At 41.6% G+C, this 16,485-nt stretch overlaps 2 long non-coding RNA genes across 6 annotated transcripts; one reads left to right on the plus strand and one right to left on the minus strand.

Annotated features, from left to right (window-relative positions):
- The first annotated feature begins 10,401 nt into the window (after nucleotides 1–10,401).
- Nucleotides 10,402–12,807, plus strand: LOC135342314 (uncharacterized). 4 transcript variants are annotated; one of them, XR_010396827.1, is made up of 8 exons: nucleotides 10,402–11,233; nucleotides 11,356–11,534; nucleotides 11,585–11,792; nucleotides 11,850–11,954; nucleotides 11,997–12,170; nucleotides 12,219–12,389; nucleotides 12,456–12,493; nucleotides 12,553–12,807. It is a non-coding gene; the product is annotated as an uncharacterized LOC135342314 (long non-coding RNA). The 4 variants fall into 4 exon arrangements; XR_010396826.1 differs by having other exon boundaries at nucleotides 10,403–11,233; nucleotides 12,456–12,807; XR_010396824.1 differs by lacking the exon at nucleotides 12,553–12,807 and having other exon boundaries at nucleotides 10,406–11,118; nucleotides 11,168–11,233; nucleotides 12,219–12,472.
- A 1,121-nt stretch (nucleotides 12,808–13,928) lies between these two features.
- LOC135343411 (uncharacterized) lies at nucleotides 13,929–14,802 on the minus strand. 2 transcript variants are annotated; one of them, XR_010397161.1, is made up of 3 exons: nucleotides 14,548–14,802; nucleotides 14,362–14,494; nucleotides 13,929–14,296 (listed from the first exon to the last, which is right to left on the minus strand). It is a non-coding gene; the product is annotated as an uncharacterized LOC135343411 (long non-coding RNA). The 2 variants fall into 2 exon arrangements; XR_010397162.1 differs by having other exon boundaries at nucleotides 14,362–14,482; nucleotides 14,548–14,559.
- Nucleotides 14,803–16,485: the final 1,683 nt, after the last annotated feature.

Consider the following 16,485-nt stretch of genomic DNA (forward strand, 5'->3'; position numbering starts at 1 on the left):
TGAAGTCTTTTTTGTCTCAGTGTTAGAAGATGTAAGTAGTTATGTTCACTTCCTCTGTCATAAAGTATATACACAGGACGCAGACTACTGTGATAGTTCCAGTTTTGCCTCTTTTCTATTGATGGTTTGATGTTTTGATGTTGTTTGTTTATTACGACGATGTCGAAGTTTGTAATCCGCTTGGCACATGTTACATGTATTTACATGTATGTCGAGATCATAGGCTTGTGTATACACAATGCAGATACAATACCTGCAGCTCTTTTCTCTACTACCTATCCAATCGCTCATCAGTGATTAAATCAACACCAAACGTGCCTTTAATGAGAGACGTTGAAACGTTAGAGGGTGTAAGTGTAATACCAATACTTAGTAGCTGCACATTATTTTTGACTCCACTCGCTTTTCACACCAGTTACTGTGGTTACTGTGGATGGAGAGGAGCACACGTTCAGAGGTCATGGTTCCTGCTGATAACAGGAAATGCTGGCAGTGGAGGAAGATGTGGAGGAAGATGTGGAGAAAGATATGAAAACCAAGGTACGATAAGAATGTACGTACAAAATCTCTATAGAACTTTGAATAGAACTTTGAGCCTCGTACACGAGAAACACATGCATACCATTGTGCAAGACTTGTGGCTCGTCTAAATGCAACAACCTTTTGTGGAATAAATTGTGACTCGGTTCTTTCATATAACGGAGGGCCTTGTTCCTGATGTAATGCACGTGTGCTCGAAGGTTCCCTGTGTTACGAGATCTTAGATGGTTAGTTTCAGAGGAAAAAGTCTTGACGCTAAACCGATGCCATCTCTTTATTTCCTTATTGGGGTAGTGATGCAAAGGATCCTTTTGGTACAACTTTTTTGACTTCTACTGACCATGGATTTAGGTCAACTGGTATTTAGGTGAACTGGTGAGTGTTTTTTATTTGTTTATACATTTATCTAAATGTACATGCACACTTGCAGCTACTTGCAGCTACACAAACATGGTGCTTGGCTCGTCTATTGCCACTCCTTATTGGTGAGAAAATCCCTGAAGAAGACGATCATTGGGATAATTTTCTTTTGCATCTGGACTATTGCTTTGCCCCTGTAACGTCGACGGAGATGATTGCATACCTAAGAGTGCATACCTAAGAGAAATAATCCACGAACACCACCAAACGTTTGTACAGCTCTATCCAACTATATGGTGCACTACCCTCAGTGGATGAAAGAGTAAAGGATACTATAATTGTTGCGCATTAATTGTGTACCGTGTACCTACATCTATAGCATAGTCGACCAGCTTTAATGTGTATATGGACCACTGATTCGTTACTGGGTAATGCAATGCTTCAAATGCAATGCTTCAAATGCGCTTTGAAGGCAAACACAGCTTTATTCCTGCTATATATCATCCTCTGATATACATAAGAATAAGTGTATACATTCTATACATGTGTACATTGAGTACGGTAATAATTGTGTACCTACATCTATAGCATAGTCGACCAGCTTTAATGTGTATTTTATTATTTTGGAAGATGCTTTTTTATAGTAAAGAACACGGTGCTTGCAGACCTACCCTACATTAGACTTGCTATGCCCTCGGTTTCAGAAGAGAGTTTACTTCAAACGTAAGCTACATAATTAATTTATACGCAAAACATTTTTTACATACACATATATGTACATTGCAGTGTGTATTAGGTACATGTATGTTGAATTACAAGAAGCTCGATCGGTTTTTAGCTTTTTGTGTTAATAAACCTGCAACACTTCTACAGGACATCCTGGTTTCAAGAAAAAGAAGTATTGTACAAGCCAAGTGGAGTAGTCGTTCTCCATGTCGATAATGTTCCAGTATTGTTTTCTGTTTTGAACCGTGGATGACTTTTTTTTAGTGTGTGAAGAAGTTTTGCACACGGAATGTTTCAACCCACACTTTCATGCGTATCAGGTGTGATGAAACACAATGCCTTTCAAAATACCATCGTATTCCAAGTAGTGTAGGTAGCCCAGGCCTTACTTTTTTTGCTGTTGTCACTGTTCATCCATAAAGCAGGCGTACAGTTAGGAAAAAGTAAGGCCTGGTTTGGGAAATCGCGTGGATTTTTATGAACGTGAGCGATATGTAGCCCACAATTGTGACGTAAGGTATTCTCCCACGCATTCAGAGTAAGACTGTAAGCTGTGCTGCAAGTCAGCCAGCGTGGCCAGCTCTGGTGGCAGTAGCTACCTGCCTTAATCAGACTAGCATGTAGAAAAACCTAGCATGTAGAAAGACACAAGAAAAGGTAATAGTCTGATAGAATCTAAACATAGATCATCTAGCTAAGTTCCAAGTCCATGTCCTGCAAGTTTTATTAGTCAGTATGCCCACGCTCCCACCCTTCTACCCTCCCCGATACAGGCTCCTAACTCTACGTCTATTTCTTTCTTCATTCCTCCAATTAATACCGTATTTTATCTCATTGAACGAATAATACAGTATTTTATCTTATTGAACGATTCAACAGAAAAGGAGAGCCTGTGTAGAGGCTACAAAATAGGTACGTACACGAAGCATAACACGAAGCATAATTATTATGATCACCATTCATGTTTGAAGTTTTCGTATGAAACTCAGCAGCTATATAATTATAGTTTTAATAATTATAGTCCCATGCAAGTAGTGTACTACGTATATTATTCCATGCACGATTTTATGTTATTTAAACTGTACGTCAGACACTTGTACTATATACCAGAGAAATTAATAGGACACACCCTAGCAACAACAAGTCATCTTTTACTTGCACATGCATGGCCTCCTTTAGAATGATAAATTCTGTCTCTCCAAAACGCTTGTAACCTTTCTTGTTGTTGATTCTTTCAAACTAGTCTCGAGTGAGATAGTGCTCGGTAGTCAATGTCCAATGGTTTACTGCCAAGTTGATGCTGGACATCATTACTAACGGCATCAGGTTCAGCTTCATCACAATCGGAGGGTGACAAAAAAAGAGGAGCTGAACCGAAGCGGGTAAGTTAGTGATTCATATCAGTATAAGCCCCTTAGTCGCTGCTTCTTTTTTGACACTGAGCTTCAGCGCCTGGCTTCAACCAACCATAGATAAAATCTTTTATCTACGCTTCAACAAAATTTAAATATCACCATAATTAATATCACCATAATTAAATTAGACACTAATTAAATTAGACACGCCCACCAGTGCTGCCTCGTCTCATGTTGCCCTATGGATATGTTGTTTAATATATGTTTAATGTGTATAATGTGTGTAAGTTACACAGGGTTGACTTTGTGTGTTGTGTATGCCAGTTGTCAGTTACACTGCAATCGACTTCGTCACTGGGGTGTGTGTGTGTATTTGTGGATCATTTATAATTTGGTGCTCAACTGAATACTGTAGTGTGCGTCTATGTGGTGTGTGTGTGTGTGCCTGTAGCGTATCCTCTGTTGTCAGTTACACTGGCCTTGGCCGGTCGACTTTGTGACTAGGTCCATGTTCTTCGTTGTGCTTCGTTGTTTGTCTAATAAAAGCAGAACTTGCACATGCGTTACTTATAACTGAAGTGATCCTGATAATGGAACACGGTAGAATATAGCTTGGGACCTGGAGCAATCCACAGTGCATATATCTATTGCTATAGTACCACTCAAATGTTTCAGCATGCCTCCAGTCTTATTGCTGTCATACATGATAACAACATCACAACATCACCATATGCACTGCACTGCATTATATTTCTGGTTTCTTTATAATAATAATCACTGGTTTGCACTTTAGTGCTCTGTCATCTTACGCCTGTTCATGGCCGTGAAAACTTCTCTGCAGGTGCGTAATTTGGTTGTAATTTGGTTGTAGTTATTTAGCGTGTAATGCCAGGATGCGATATTTGCTTGATCTGTGTGTGTGTGATCCTTGTGTGTGATCCTTTTCCATAATTAATCAGGTGGTTGAGGAGTAATAGATATTCTATTTTTTGTGTATAGAATGTTCTAGAGACTGTTTCCTGTATTGTCCATGATTGTTTTTTTGTCAGTGTCTGTTGTTGAATCTGTTGTTGAATCTGTTATGGGCCCAGTGGCTGAGTCGATTGAAAAACTCACTGGATCACATGAAAGTTTCAAATTTGTTGCTCAGTGGTAGATGGATCAGAAACGCTCGCTGAAGGCGTTTAACCTTTGTTCTGAGCGGCCATTTTGAACGAAATACGAAATACGTTGGCAAAACAAAATATTTCTCAGAAGCATCTGAAGAGACCAGTTGGCGGCACTAGGTGGCGAACAGTGAACTAGCGACCGGTTGCTGGATGGAAAGATACCCGTTTAAACCAGTGGGAGAAATCAGATCGAGATTGTAGGCCGATGACCACTTACTCCACCATAGGTGGAAATATAGGTGGAAATGTTACGTTTATCGACGACTATACAAGGAAGCTCGTGTACTGTGGCGTCGGCTTCAAAAATGTGTGCACGCTGTGTTGGAGCGCTGTAGGTACCAGCACATGCACAGTGAGCTGCTCTGGTATCTTTAATATGCTGCCTCGAGGTACGCTTCGTAGAGTAATGTCGAAAGAAAAGTGACCGTTTGATAATGTTTCAAGATCTTCGTAGTACAACCTGCTTATGGCAATGTTATGATGCTTATGGCTGACTCTACTGAATGTTTAGAGTCCAGTCCGTAAGATTAAATATAATCGTTGCGTACAGTGCTTTGTTATGCCTATGTTATGCCTATGTAGAATCGCTAGAAGCTGTATGGTTGGTACTGACTTTACATGGTAGATAGTAGTTGTATCTAGAATTTTTTGTGCTGAAAAGCGCCTACACTATGTGACTGGATGTGACTGAATCCAATAATCAGAGGTGGCCGCGTATGTACAATGAACAGAGGAACAGTAGCAGTGAGGTGAGGTGAGCCAGGGTACGTATTATGTGTATTAACTACACCAACATTAATGTTTAGAGTGTTTTTTTGTAATTATTGTAATTATAAATGAAATAGTGCCTTTCGTTCTCTTCGAGCCTTGAAAACATTTTTGACTATCAAAGTATAACAATTATAATTCTGCAATAGGTAAAAAAAGACTGTGTCTGAGAGTTGCCTCTGTCAAGAGTGGAATACATGGTTAGACACATCCTCGCGCACACACACACAAATACAGGCGCACGCACGCACACATACACGCACACACGCACACACACACACACACACACACACGAAAGCACACAACACCACACACAACCACACGCAAGCACACACACTAGCACACACACACACACTCACACACACACACACACACGCATACGCACACTTAAGCATACACACACACACACACACACACATACGCAAGACGCACACACACACACACATGCACATACGCACACGCATTACCAGTACAGGAAGGTTGACGTTCGTGGTAGGACTGTCACAAGCAGTATTCCTAAAAAATGTTGTATTTGTAGTCTTCCATGCATTGAGTGAAGCTATTTTATTTGTTGGTTGGAGTAATACAACTATCAAGCTCCTCCAAACTGTTCTCAATCAGGAAAGTCATCACCCTCTCATCACCCTCTCATCACTGCCCTCCATGACTGGCACGTCTCTGTCTGCTAGATCTTCTCTGTCAATCTGTGCAGGTCCCCATTGTCCATAATTTCTTGCAGCACCTCCTCACTGCATCTCCTCACTGGGCCTCTTAGCCATGATTGTAGCTCTATATAATTTTTTTGAAGGTGTTTGTTCATTAATATTTAATTTGTAGCATGTATTGCAAAAATATTTTCTGCATAGTACGAAGTTTTGACTGCAAAGATACTGACCTGAACAGTAACTGGGCGTAGTCGTAGTGCTGCAGCCGCACCGGATCGCTGCAGTGAATGGCGGTTAGCTAGAGCGACGGTTAATAAACCATTGTGTGATGTGTATATGAAAATAGTATATGAAAATAGTAGGTGTGATCAAATCAAAATATCGCTAAATAGGGAAGCTAGCACGAGTAGTGTACACGCAGATTCCGATGATAACGTCTGGCTTGCGAGACTACAAAAAAAGATGGTTTGATCGTTTTTGATCGTTATCCTAGCAAGGTTGTGAGATGCCAATATCAAAAATCCTGTCATACAAGATGCAGCACTTCCAAAGGAGTATTACATGTACCAGCATAAAGAAAACCAGCATAAAGAAAACCATGACTTGCGCAGCTACCATAAATTATAACATACATGTGTACCGTAATAAACGTAATAATAACAGACTGACAGACCGACACACTATACTCTGCGCACTTAAGGCCCGGGTCCAGATTTCAACACCAAAATTTACACTTATGTTCATACTGTATTATTTGCAATAATACATGATCCAAAATGAAGCTCAATGTTTTCTTTTTCCAAAAAACTAATTAGCTTAATTCAATTATCATGCCACTTTCAGAAAGAGAACTGCTAATACGGCGTTGAAGATGCCAAGATCAAGCAAGGCTAGATGAACATCTCATAGTTAGGTACTAGTATCCTTGATGGGAAGAGTAAGAGTTATTGTATTCTCAAAATAGCCTTCCTCTAGAGTGGCTGTCAGAGCTAAAGAAGCTAGCATAGCTGTTTTGGGCATTTTTACTTCCCATCAAGGAAACATAATCATAACAACATACTCTATCTTTTGAGGGCCTAAACAGCTACTCTTACCCTGCTGCCAATTCTAGCAGCTAGCTAAGCAAATACATTGACCTTATGACGTCATAAACATTATGAATCTCATTAACACTACATGATCTACATTTTATTGTGTCATGAATATTGAAACTCAATGTGGCGTATGGAAAAGCAGGAAACTGAATTGGATCACGTCTCAGCACATTGTCGAAGTGTCCCTTGTATTAGAGTGTCCCATTGTAAATAGAACGAAAATTTACCCATTCAACGCTGCCGCTAAATCGGTGCTATGTGAGCAGCCGTTGACGAAACAGACCCAGAGCAGTTTTTCGTTCTAATTAGATCAGGACGTCTAAAAATATTTACATTTCAATAATTACCCCTTAGAATAGAGTGTCCCGGTAATTCGGGTGAAAACGGTATATGTAGCGAGATATCTATTAGATGCTTTGTGTATCTAATGCTTTGTGTATCTAGTCTATCTATGTCTCCTGCTTTTTATGTAGCGGTTTTATTTATTCACAGAATGGTCACATGTGTAAAAATGACTAAGGCTTTTCCATGCGCCTGTTCGCCAGACAGAATTGTTTCCACTGGGACTAAATCTTCTCATACCATTGTTCGAGTACAGTTGTTCGAGTACATCCGCAAACGTCCGTCACTGCGTGTCCTTCGATAGTCGCAGAAAGATTCCAGGCTTCGGCTCCATCGTGTGCTGAGTCAGTTCTGATTCGCCATGAAAATTACTCCTTCGTTCCACACACATAAGGTTCGTCTTTGAGGGACAGTTGGATGCATAGTACCCCTTCTGATTACACGTGAAACAGGTAATATCTTTCAGATCCCTTTCCGTCCTAGGTGGGGGAGAGCTAGTTTTATCATCCACTCCAACTCTACAGTGCCGTGCCTTGTGACCTCGTTTGTTGCACTTTGCACACACAATAGGGTTTGGGTTCCTTCACTCACGACAGAGTCTTGTCGGGCTTGAAGGTAGTTATCCGCCAGTTGAGCCGCTGCTTCGCTGGTTTTGGGTTTGTGTTCTTGGACCCAGACTCTCACTTCCGCTGGTGATGAATTTAAAAACTGTTCCAACACCACCGCGTCTCGCAGTTTATCCACAGTCCTTCAACCATTTCTTGGCCAGGTCCTCCAGCCTCACTCGTAGTTCCATCACAGTCTCACCAGTCCTCACTGATGCTGTTTGAAAGCGTCTCTTATACGTTTCTTCGTTGACGTCGTATCTACGAAGGATGAACTCTTTCACTTGGGTGTAGTTTGCCCCCGCATAGGCTGGGCCTTGCCAGACAATTGAGGAGCAAGCCAGCGATTCGCTGGTACTTCATAAGCAGTCATTAGTCTTTCGAAAGTTACTATGTATGCCTCAATGTCGTCTGCATCTGTAAGCTTGGCGACCTTCGGATCCTGGGACGTCGCCCTCTGTTCGCCTCCGCCCTCACCGTGTGCTTCAACTAATCCGCATAGCAAATCCATCTGCTCCCGCATTTCTTTGTTTCTTCATCTCTCTTGGCTGCTTCTTCAGCCCGAACTCGGCGTTCTTCTCGTAAGTCAGCCTCTAGAGTTCTTCGATCTTCTAGAAGGGCCTTCAGCATAACCGTTAGTTCGCCTGTCTCTGCCATGTCCGTCTGACTTTGACTAGCACTAGCGGTACTTGTGACACCTTGATCCTCGCTTCGTGTTGTTCTCTTCCGAGTTTTACCACTCATAGATCATGAGTCTATCCAAACCAGTAGATAAGAATCCCACCGCTGCCACCAATATGTAACCGAGCACTTCTGTGTTGCTCTCGTAGTTAAAATCAGCATAGTTTTCATAGGGTAACCTACTTTAAAATCAGCTCCCAGTAACACAATTCTCTCCAGTCTCTCACAGTGTGTGTGCACTGTGTTGTGTATGTGAGTGTGTGTGTGCGTGTGTGTGCGTGCCCCCTGTTTGTGTGTGTGTGTGTGTGCCACTGTGTTGTGTGCGTGTGAGTGCCCCTGTGTGTGTGTGTGTATGTGTGAGTGTGTGTGTGCGTGTGTGTGTGTGCGTGCCCCCTGTTTGTGCGTGTTGTGTTGTGTGCGTGTGCATGTGAGTGCCCCTGTGTGAGTGCCCCTGTGTGTGCGTGTGTATGTGTGAGTGTGTGCGTGCCCCCTGTTTGTGCGTGTGCCCTGTTTGTTGTGCTGTGCTGTGCGTGTGTGTGTGTGTGTTTGAGGGTACAAAAAGTATCATGTGGGAGAAATTGTGTCAACTGTACTAGCTCAGACGGAATGCTCACTTAAATAAAGGTTGGCCCTAATATTAAACTTAGTGGTGGACCTTGTATTATCCTATCTAGTTAGGCAAGCAAAAAAAAAGGAAAACAAAAGAGCAAACGGCACAAAACCATACAGGTAGAAAAGGCAAACAGATGCCCGACCTTGAGCAGTGGCGTAGCCAGAGGGGGGCAGAGGGTGCTCCAGCACCCCCCTCTGGCCTCAGACTCTGCTCCACAAGTTCCTTTTACTAGCTAGCTGATATGAGAGAACTAGAGCTCTATTGCACGATCAACTCAAAACCCCACCTCCAACTAGCTAGCTCCACCTCCAAATATTCATTCCAGTCAGTGCACATGCGCAAAGCCACGTGGGCTGAGCAGACCAAGGCCCCCCACAGAGTTGCAGACTGTTCAGCAGCTATCACCTGCACCATCCATAATCGTGTCGAGTATTTTTCAGTTGAGCCCAGTTCATAGAGCAGCACTGCAACTGCAAGTGTCTTGCCACCCTGTTCTGCTAATTCACAAGCAGAACCAACCTGGTTAGTAGCTTGATTTAATTAATAACAAAATTTAAATTAATTGTCACAACTCAAAACAATGCATTTTATAGGACATCTTCAGATGAAGATGTGGCTTAACCACCAGTACCCTCAAAGCAGCAGTACCCTCATTTCTTTAGCCAAATTGCGTTAGAATTAATCTCAGAGCATGTAACAACAAACATTTTCTGGGGGAGTGCCCCCAGAAAATGCTCCAGTTGGAGCACATTTTACACCACCAGTGCACTCCGCGCACCGGCAATTCGGACAAAACCATTCATCCCAAGCACCCCCCTCTCTCAAATCCTGGCTACGCCCCTGTTGAGAGTCGAGAATGATGGTCTTTAACGGTGCACCAACACCCCCCCCCCATTCATCTGTTGCCTTCGATCAACGATCTAGTATACTGAATAATTATTGTAGCTATTCACTTGGGGCCATGCTGATTGTAAGCTATATTCACATTTGAGGTAATGCTGACATAAAGTATAGAACTTATCTTAGAACTTATCCTGCTTGTGCATGTCTGTGTACTACCTTGAGGGAGGCTTACTTTACAAGGTACAGGCGTTTTGTGGTGGTAGTATCTGATAATGGGGATGGGTCTATGTGGTTCTTCTATAGGTGGCAAGCACAAAACTATCATTAACCACTAATTTTGTTCCAGCATTAGTTCCAGCATTAGTCAAAATAAATATATAGTAGTGTGTGTGTGTGTGTGTTGTGTGTGTGTGTGTGTGTGTTGTGTGTGTGTGTGTGTGTGTGTGTGTCCCCACCACCATGAGACAGGGGGGACCCACCTCTTGTAGTATAATTATGGTTAGTGGAGGTTCTAGTCATCAATAGTGTATAATGAGAAGTGGGCTCTAGTATACATGCTTTCCTTGAGTGAATTATATTTTAAAGGTGTGTGTGTGTGCGTGCCCCCTGTTTGTGCGTGTGTGGTTGTGTGTGTGTGTGTGTGTGTGTGTGAGTGTGTGTGCCCCTGATTGTGCGTGTGTGTGTGTATGTATGCCCCCTGTGTGTGCGTGCGTGCGTGTGTGTGTCCCTGTGTTGTGTGTGTGTGTGTGTGTGTGTGTGTGTGTGCGTGTTCCCTGTGTGTGTGTAAGTGTCTGTGCGTGTGTGTGTGTGTAAGTGTGTGTGTGTGTGTGTGTGTGTGCGTGTGCCCTGTGTGTGTGTGTAAGTGTCTGTGCGTAAAAGATGCCATTATTGACCATTGATCTATTATTATAGGTGTGGCCATCATTATAGATGAATAGCCAATATTAAAGTAGCAAGCACACAAGCAAAGCGCATGGTCCGATTATTACAGCAAGAGACTCGATCCAACCTCCTCCAACAACTCTCTCACCAACTGCAACAAGAACTAAGCTGAAATGGATCCTCTAGAAGCTGAAGTGTCCAAGTTGAGGCAGCAAAGAAAAAAGCACAGGCAAAAGCAGGACAGTGTAGCCCTTGAAAATGACCTAGATTCTGAACTGCTGCTACTGAGACCCAACAAAAGAGGAAATCAAGCTCAGAGAGTATATACCCACGACACAAATGTGAGAACAACAAGCAAAATGGCTAAGTTTAACACAACTGTGTCTAAAACTAAAAGAAAGCAGCGGGGTAGAGTACCACCGCCTCCCGCCTCGTGACACAGCACACGTCGTGACACAGCACACGTCGGCCACTGGTATGAGCACTGAGCTGGCACAATAAATAATTTTGATATCTGTTTTTAGAAGACCAATGTGTTGACCCTGGCTTTGAGTTTGGTGATGTTCAGCTGTCAGAGACAGAGGATTCAGGTTAGTATTGACTTTGCCAGTACAATTATACTTATGTTGCGACTGTTCTGGCATTACGAGTACGAGTAGAGTCTGTCAGAAATAATTATAATTATGGTATATGTATTTACATTCTGTTATAGTATCAGATAATCAGATGAGGCCCTGCTCCAGAGCATTGATGTGTCCATAGCAGATAACCAGAGCCAAATCAGATTGGCGAAAACGTATGGATACCCGCGAGGAGAACTGGGAAGCATTCCGCAGCAAATTGTTTGAAGAAGTAGTCATGTACTCTTCAATGCCTGCTGATTCTGATTCTGTAAGTTATGATGATCATAAAGACTTATTTTCATGTATACTCTACTATAGGCTTGTTTTATGTGTGGTGACGACGAAAGTCCTCAAATTCGATGTCATCTGTGCGGCGCTTCACAGTACATGTGCAATATCTGTGATGTCGTAGCTCATAAGCACCAGCCTTTGCATGATCGTGAAGTGTGGTATGATGGTATATTTAGGGCAATACCACCAACAACTATTGGCTGTGAAGCTGACTCAACTCTACTTTCTACTCAAAGTATGCACAGTTCACTTTCACAACAATTTAGATGACAATTTTTGTTGTTACATGCAGGGGTATGCATTCCGTTCAGCATTCCATGGAGATGTCCTCTTTGTAGTATCAGAACAGTGACGGTTTGTCCCAGAGAGTCAAAAAGGATTGTAGTGAATTTAAGAGGTACTGTAAAAAGTGTTCAATCTTCAGATAAATACAAGTTAGGACGCTATGACTTGAATGATGTTCTTCCGATTTGCGACAACTGTGGACAAGAAATCCACTTAGAAACGCCCCATGATGTAATAAGAGGGCCTGGTAATCCTGCACGAAAATTACGATCTGTTGAAGGTCGGTTTTCTGAGAACACTAGAGCAATTTTCTTTGTCGAAAGGACGAGTAAGTGCTCATCATGCTGTCTCATGGCCTTCTAATTATGTTTTACAGGTCGGATCACCAACATTTGGAAAGGCTTTCCGCTACAGCAAGTTCTCTATTGGTGAACTAAAGCATTCTCCAGCATTCTCCACTATTTGAATGTCCGTGCTGCACACCAGAACAGCATTCTGTTCATTTTGATGGTAACAAAAAACTCTACAGATATAGCAAAGTCCCCAGGTAAGTACTAGATCAACTTACGTGCAATACGTGATACGGTTTCCATGATATACCCCTTAATTGTAGAGGCTCGAACACTCAGTGTGCTGGGATACTTTGGTGAGGTAAGTTTTCAATCTATTCACTTTGCATTTTCCACTATAATTTATCTTGAATTAAGAAGACGTTCTGGATTGTGTGGAACTACTCGCTGGAAAGCTGCCAAAGCTACAATGGCCAATCTTGATGAGACTGGCTTGGAGGTGGCAGGATGCAGGCATGCCTTAGCTTTGAAAGCTTTAAACATGTTCCGAGGAGAGATTATCTCCACACAAAGTACTTTTCTAAACTCCGAGTCATTATCTTCCACTATCATGAGATATGCAAGCTGGTCATTTTTGCTGAACGTAGGTTCATTCTTAAACTCTTGAACAGCACAATTGAGGTGCTTAGCAGAGGCCACTCGTCTTAATAGCCAAAAATCCATCCAAAGTTCGTTTGTTCTTGGTTAGGACTGCATATTTCTGCATGTACATACGCATATGCATAATATCAATAGGTTATAATAATAATAGTTTACGTTTGAACAAGCTGAAGGTGTTGTACTAGTGACACTAGAAGACAGGCCATCATCGCTGCGCGAATATCAGCTGTAATACCTGCATGTGTATACAATAATAATTATTACTGTTAATATAGTGTGATGATTATATCTATGCATCTGATTCTATGCTGAGCATCTACCCCCTACCATCTACCCCCACCAATGGTAACTCACTTTCAAAATTATCTACAAAATCTTTAGTTTCCCAAACATGCATGTCTGGGGAAATATCAAAGGGAATTATCATAGTTAAGTTATACCCTGCAATGGACATAATTATTAAATCCTAATTATAATTATGATGGCATAATTATAGTAGCATAAAAAATAGTAAAGTAGTATAAAAAATCGTGCGCTATATGGGATGGGAAAATCCATAAGGCTATCCCAGCTGTTAGGACCTAGCTATGTGGCCTAGATGTTTACTCTTAGATGACCCTAATCTGGAAAAGATTGACAATGAAAATTAATGTGATATTGAAAATTCTATAATACATGCAGTACATACACATGTTAATACGTATACACAATCGTTCTCACATTCAAGCTTATTTGGTACAGAACTTTTAAAGTACATCAAGTACTGGGTCATCTCCAACAGTAGCAGTGATTCTTCTTTCAGTCGCTGAATTTGGTTGTACACAGTAGAAATTTTGTGCTTTTCTTGTACTGATACACAATAGCGACCTGATCGAAAGAGTTCAAGCCGGTCACAGTGTATACCTAGCTTACTTGAAAGGGATGACCAAGGAAACTTCCCTGATAAAATGTCTTCATCTATGGCTTGAGGCAGTTCCATGTTGTATTGCTGTATGAGATCATTGTACTGCTTTGCCAATTTCCTGAGTTTTTTGATCATTTGATATTGCTTTCCTGAGTTTTGCCCGTTGTTTGCTAGTAGCTGCACAATTTTATGCTCATAAAACACAACCATGCACATTTAATAAACATACTGGACATGTTGGCATGCCTCCTTTGAGCTGTTAAGTACCCTAATTCTATACGTTCCTTAAACTTGCATGTGGCTGCTCTTGCTGCAGCTAGTTCACACTCGGTATCAACTTGATCCGGAGAAATGGCATTTGATTGCTTTAATTCAGACATCCGTCGCTGGTGGTGAAGTTTTTCAGCCTCAGCATACAGCTGTTCATTGCCTATAATATTATTATTATTATTATTATTATTATTATTATCCTGTTAAAATACTCATTGCTGAGTTAGATCCTCTAACCAGTGGCTGCAACAGTGTCGTTTGACATCTTCAGTTGGAAGTAGTCAACTCTTTGCTGTTCGCAATCAATTATATCACCACCTGAACATTCTCCTAAACATTCTCCTAAAAATTAATGTTAACCAGCTATTTACCACACAGAAATTATAATTACATACTCCTTGCGATTTCTTGCACCTCTTGACGGCATTGTTCGCAATATTCAGGGGTCAGATCCTTACTAACTTTATCTTAAAGGAGAAGCAATTCTTTTTTGAGTTCATCCAGATCACGTCGAGTCTACAGTCGAGTCTACAGTAGTTAATAAACACACAAAATAGCGTATATGCAAACAATTAACACACCTTGTTTAAGCGAGTAGCTTGGAAGACTACTGATCTTTCTATCATTCCAAAATATTGCTGCTTCTGTTAGCTGTTCTTCTCGGCCTAATAGATAACCACTAATTATTTAGCAAAGATATAATCACACACCAGCTGCATTCATGTACTTTGTTGTTAAGTTGAAACAGCTAAAGAGCTGCTCCATTTCTTCCCCAGCTCCAGCTGCTGAATTTGGCTTCCACCCCATAATACCTGTACGTGTTATGAGAACTTTACAATAGTTAAAAAAATAACCTACCTGACAATGCCATGAGTGAGCTTTAGCGTGCATCACAGACAAAAATGGTTGGGAAGACATTGCGTCTTTAGTCTCGGGGACAGGAGTTCACCTTTGATTTGGCCCAGGGCCAATACTGACACATAACGTCGGAACGATAGTTATGATTATGAATATTGATAGTTTGAGTAACCAACTGACTGTATGAAATTATGATACGAATAATAATTACTATGAGCTATATAGCAATAGACTATATTCATGCCTTAAATAAAATTCAGTTCAATTCACAGTTAATAAATTAATTCCTTTTTCCATTTCTGATTTAAGCATGTTGGGCATGTACCACAATTAGGATGTCGGCACCCATCGCAGACACCGCAACGACGACGTTTCTTTCTATCAGTTAGGGTGGTAGTGAAGACAGTAACTGTTGCCTGTGTCGGGGCACTGTTAGAGACTGCAGCAGCAGGCCGACTGGTAGGCTAGTAGAGAGGGTGGAACTGTTAGTGTTGATGGGAACATTTTCCTGTGTCGGGGCACTGTTAGAGTCGGCAGCAGCAAGCTGACTGGTAGGGCTAGTAGAGAGGGTGGAACTGTTAGTGTTGATGGGAACATTTTCCTGTGTCGGGGCACTGTTAGAGTTGGCAGCAGGCTGACTGGTAGGGCTAGTAGAGAGGGTGGAACTGTTTGTGTTAATGGGAACATTTCCTCTGTCGGGGCACTGTTAGAGTTGGCAGCAGGCTGACTGGTAGGGCTAGTAGAGAGGGTGGAACTGTTAGTGTTGATAGGAACATTTTCCTGTGTCGGGGCACTGTTAGAGTTAATTGGCAGCAGGCTGACTGGTAGGGCGGGTGGAACTGTTAGTTAGGGGTTTCATATTCATGTAAGACTTCCACAATTGAAAAATATTTATAACTGAACTCCTTAGCTGCACCAGGTGTAGTGATTCTTTGATAAGTGTGTACTTTGGAATACCTATGCGTAACGATAAAGACATCATATCAGTTGGTGCAGTTAACATTAATAAATAAATGTACCATGTGTGAGACATCACAATTATAGAAAGAGTAGAAAGAGTCCATAATAAAAGAGAGAGAAGAAAGTATCGAACGCATGCATACTGTGCATCAGTTGTAGATTTTGTCTCTGAACTGATAATAATATTTATTTGGCAATAACATTATTGCTGTCTCGAAGCAAGTGGGGCCGGCTCCAGGCGCTCAGATTGGTCAGTTATACCAAGCAGGAAGCCACATTACTTTGCATCCTTACTTTCCGGATGCAAGGTAATACTTCGTTCGATACTTTCTCCTTTTATTATGGACTCTTAATTGATTATCATATGATTTTTGCAAATCAAACTTTTTCCCCAGCTATAATTATAGGCACATAGAGAGGCACACAGAGAGGTACACAACTTGTATCGTCTCATATCATAATTATGTTGGTAGCTATAAGCATGATACATCACTTTAGCCATGCAATAAGTGTGCAACAATCAGTAGTATAAATATCAATGTGCTGATAACTGGTTATAATTATTGTTTAAAGTCCAGCAACAATCCCAATGTCAACCTTTTTGTGAAGTTGTGCCAATAGATCCGCAGGATACTTTCTTGGCTCTCCCTCCTACAGCCAGTTTCTTATGGGAAGGTGGAAAAACGGCCTTACAGGAGGGA

This window comes from Halichondria panicea, chromosome 10 (genome assembly GCF_963675165.1).
Source record: "Halichondria panicea chromosome 10, odHalPani1.1, whole genome shotgun sequence".
Classification (NCBI taxonomy): Eukaryota; Metazoa; Porifera; class Demospongiae; order Suberitida; family Halichondriidae; genus Halichondria; species Halichondria panicea.